Genomic DNA, 4,790 nt, shown 5'->3' with positions numbered 1-4,790 from the left:
GCAATCGTTATAATACTTTTTTGTATACATTTTAATTCCTTTAACAGTTCTATCTGATTATTAGACAGACTTCTGTCCGTGGACAGAACTGTTAACGATGACAGCAAACAAGCGGGAGAATGTGAGCACTGTGTGTTTAGGCGCTACCGTTCTCAGCGCCGTCAAAATAAAAGTCTGGTGTGCCGTCAAAATAAGTGCCGCCACTAACGCATCAGCCAAACAGAAAAACTTATCGGCCAATGCCGATATTTGAAAAATGCCTTGGCGATATATCCAAGACTTTTTCTATGTACACAAAAGGCCTATTTATCTCAAATATTGTTCACAAATCTGTCTAAATCTGTGTTAGTGGTGCCGAGATAATCCATCCACCTCACAGGTGTGGCATATCAAGATGCTGATTAGACGGCATGATTATTGCACAGGTGTGCCTTAGGCTGGCCACAATAAAGGACCACTCTAAAATGTGCAGTTTTATCACACAGCACAATTGGCATGCTGACTGCAGGAATGTCCACCAGAGCTGTTGGCCGTTAATTAAATGTTCATTTCTCTACCATAAGCCAAAGGCATTTCAGAGAATTTGGTAGTACATCCAACCGGCCTCACAACCGCAGACCACGTGTAACCACACCAGCCCAGGACCTCCACATCCAGCATCTGCACCTCCAAGATAGTCTGAGACCAGCCACCCGGACAGCTGCTGCAACAATCGGTTTGCATAACCAAAGAATTTCTGCACAAACTGTCAGAAAATGTCTCAGGGAAGCTCATCTGCATGCTCATAGTCCTCATCGGGGTCTCGACCTGACTGCGGTTCGTTGTCGTAACCGACTTGAGTCACTGACTGGTTTTCGGACCCCCCCGGACCCCCCTATACAGTAAAACTGCACATTTTAGAGTGGCCTTTTATTGTGGCCAGCCTAAGGCACACCTATGCAATAATCATGCTGTCTAATCAGCATCTTGATAGGCCTCACCTGTGAGGTGGATGGATTATCTCGGCAAAGGAGAAGTGCTCACTAACACAGATTTAGACAGATTTGTGAACAATATTTGAGAGAAATAGGCCTTTTGTGTACACAGAAAAAGTCTTAGATCTTTGAGTTAAGCTCAAGAAAAATGGAGTCATAAACAAAAGTGTTGCGTTCATAATTTTGTTCAGTGTATACCGGTCGACCACTAGTAACAATATTACTTTTGAAAGGAGTAACTAGTAATGAGTAATACATTCTTAGAGTAACTAGCCCAACACTGGTGAGCATTATTGAGTGCTATAAACACATGTGATGTATGTTTCGTTCATACTGGAAGCTGAATGGAGGCTGAAATGTGCTCTTATGCAGAAAGCCAAAATACTTTGCTCATGCAGATAAGAGTAATACAGCATCCAAAACTGTGAAGGGTCTATTATTGTGTACACTAACAATATTAACAAAACATTGTGCCTTTGTAAAATAAAGAAAACAAACAGGATGCGTTTTCTGCCATCTAGGTCTTGGTGAACTGGAGCGTGTCTCAAAAATGACCTGAAACTCAGGATACTTTCCTACAGACATGAGAATTATATTTTTTGAAAGCTTGAAATGCCTACTTTTTAAATGAACCAATTCAACAAACCTGTTGAAAACAAACCTCTCTCCTCATGTTATCCATACTAAGAGCATGTTCACACGTGGCATCTTTTTTGAAAAAACAAACAAAAAAAAGCTTGCAGCGTTTTGGTTAAAAATAGCAACCGAGGCACAGGACTTTTTTGAAAACACTGTTTACTCCAGAGTATTATAATGTAAAATAGACACTGGCAGCTTCAAAAAAGACGCCAAGTGTGAACATAGCCTAAAGGTGGATTTCTTTCTAAAGGCACATCCACTGTACTGTGTAGATGGTGAGTCGGCATCATCAACTTCATCTTTGCAGCTGACACTGACTCAGAAAATACTAGTTGATTAATTAAACTTTCACCTTGCATGCATAAACATGCAATTAGTGGACTAATAAATGAACCAATACTAGTTGACTAGAACAGGGGTTCTCAAAGTGATGCTCCGTCACACATAGTCATGGGGTCCGTGAAATAAATTTAGGCTTATGATTTCATGATGCGCAAAACGCAAATGCATTTGCGGAAACTAGTCAAAATGGAATTTGCTGTATAAATGAATGTCAGAATATCAGGATTCTCGGCCTGAGTCCGACTAAAGCCTCCCCCATTACACTACCTATTGCAGCTATTAAAGTTCAGTTTTGTTTTTAATATCAAAGTGGTTATTTCTTTAAAAAAAAATGTATAAAGTTAATTTTATAAAAAAATAAAGTAGGGCTGGGCGATATGGCCAAAAAAAATTCACTAATTTTTTTCATATCAGTTGATATCGATAATTAACACGATAAATGTTACATTTATTTATTTAAATTTTAAAGGCAGATTTTTGCTCCAATGTGAAAGCTGTAAAAAACCATATGGTTAATTGTGGTTTTAAACTATTCTTTATGGTCAGAACATGACAAACACTTTTTTTTTTAAATTCTTTACTTTTCCAGTAATTTTTCCTTGAAATAAATATCTTAATAGAAAAAAATAATATTTTTATGTGTTTTCAAAAAAATTCTTTAATTTTTGTCTCTTAGAAATACACATTTGATAGTAGCTTGAGTTAGGATGTAGAGATTTGTGTTCATTATCAATATCAATAATATCTGTAAAAAATTGTTTTTTTATTTTTTAATTAAACATTGGTCTTCCATAGTAGCATACATTTAGATCATGATAATCAGTTAAAACCAGAAATCTAGCACATCAATACCATGGTAAAAATGTAATATGGCTTCTAGGTACTTGAGCCTTAAAACAGTAGTCTAAATACATTTAGCATAAACGCTATAGCTTAATCACAAAAAATACTATAATTATATTCCTTTACTCCTCCTTTAATACATGTCTACATTATAATATGATAAAATACAACATGAACCCACATTTCTGACACAATACCATGGTGCAGTTAGTATTACTACAGTAAATCTATGGTAAATGATGGCGATTTGTAGATTAAAAAGCCTTCTGTGACTGTATCATTGCGCACAGTGTTTCTCCTGTTAGTCAGCGCTGCATCCTCTGGCTTTAAACACCGTTATTTGTGATCTTTGCTGAATTCAAGCGCTTCTCACTGGATTTCACAGTGCTGTTTGGTGTCGCATCAATCGTATGAGCAAGACTCATCAGCGAGTGAACGCTTCAGCGCTAGTGAGATCGCAACGCCACGCTGTTTGAACTTTGATTATCATTAAACAACGTTAGATTAAACATTTAACCGAAATGTGTGCTATTAGGCACATATCCAATCATTTGTGCGGAGCGTGGAAGCTAAAGCGCGCTTAATGCAGGACATGAAGGTGCCGGCGCGATCACTGGCATTTTCCTCCTAATAACACTGGAAACAACTTAAAATACGCCGTCATTTTTGCTCATATAGATAAGAGCAATACAACATTCTACACTGTAAATGGTCTACTTTTATTTGTGTACACTCACAATATCAACAAAACGTTGTACTTTTGTAAAATAAAGAAAACAAACAAGATGCGCCATCTCTGTCTCCTGGTCTGGAGGGCGTTACAAAAATGTAACTAAACTCAGTGTGCTATTTTCCTAACAGACATGAAGAAATATATCTATAGAAAGCTTGAAATGTCTGCTTTAAAAAGAAACAGTTAAAATCTAAACAAAAAGTGTATCATTATGTAATTCATTCTAAGGCTACGTCCACTGTAGCCTTTACTGCGGAGATGGCAAGTCAGTGTCAAGAGGCAAAAATGAAGCCGACACTGACTCCCCATCTCAGCAGAGAACACTAGTTTATTAATCAATAATAAAAATATCTCCTTACTGTTTTTTCCCGACTTATTCATAGTGATGTCTTTTGCTGGTGCTTTGCGGCAAGCTTTTTATGCATGTGCTTGAACTCGGAAAAGAATAGCTATCTATTAAAGGCTCATTATCATTTATTATTTGAATAATTAGCCAACTAGAAAAATATTTAGTCGGGGCAGCCCCAGTTTTAATCCAGTCCTCCTTTCTTCTATAACTCTTCCAGCTGTGCTGAAGGCATGCTCTCTTCTACTGCCGCTGGTGGGGACAGTAAACACTGCGAGCGAGACATGTTTTTAAGATTACTAAAATATAATTAACCCTTTAAATTAGAATCCAGGAACATTTTAACGGAAGTTCAAATGCCATGTAAGAGTACAAATTGTAGTAAGCATATGCTTAATCACTGTTATAATTATGAAGGGGTCCTTGGAAAATTGTCTCTCCTGTAAGGGGTCCCTGGCCCCAAAACGTTTGAAAACCCCTGGACTAGAAAAATATGGCAACCCTAATAAAAATGTAGATCAAGACTCAAAAATCTGATAGCGATTCCCAAAATTGGGATTGGTTTTTGAGTTGCCTAAAGATTCCCACCCCTACAAATAAAGTTGTATAGGGTCAAATTGGAAGTCTTGTAATGAAATTGAAAATAAACTTTTAGGATTTTGAAACATTTAAAGCAAATGTAATGCTTGGATAACATGGGTTATCAGATTTCAAATAACTTACATTTAATATAACATCAACTTCTTACAATATATATACAAGTATACTGTATTTGGGACTATGGCCCAGTTTTTAAATAGAAAAAAGTGCACTATGCTAAAAGTTGCAAATCCTTGTGCCAAACAAACAAACAAAAAGCATTACTACTTAATGTAAAATGTGTATATTGATTTTTTTTTTTTTTTTTTTTTTT

At 36.6% G+C, this 4,790-nt stretch overlaps 1 protein-coding gene across 2 annotated transcripts in view; it reads left to right on the top strand.

Annotated features, from left to right (window-relative positions):
- LOC107567930 (nucleolar protein 11-like) overlaps window positions 1-4,790 on the top strand; it is a 59,017-nt gene that overhangs the window by 36,853 nt on the left and 17,374 nt on the right. The gene's annotated exons all lie outside the window — the stretch shown is intronic.

Source organism: Sinocyclocheilus grahami, unplaced genomic scaffold, assembly GCF_001515645.1.
Source record: "Sinocyclocheilus grahami isolate Dianchi unplaced genomic scaffold, SAMN03320097.WGS_v1.1 scaffold1198.1, whole genome shotgun sequence".
Taxonomy (NCBI): domain Eukaryota; kingdom Metazoa; phylum Chordata; class Actinopteri; order Cypriniformes; family Cyprinidae; genus Sinocyclocheilus; species Sinocyclocheilus grahami.
This window is presented reverse-complemented; position numbering and strand designations above follow the sequence as displayed.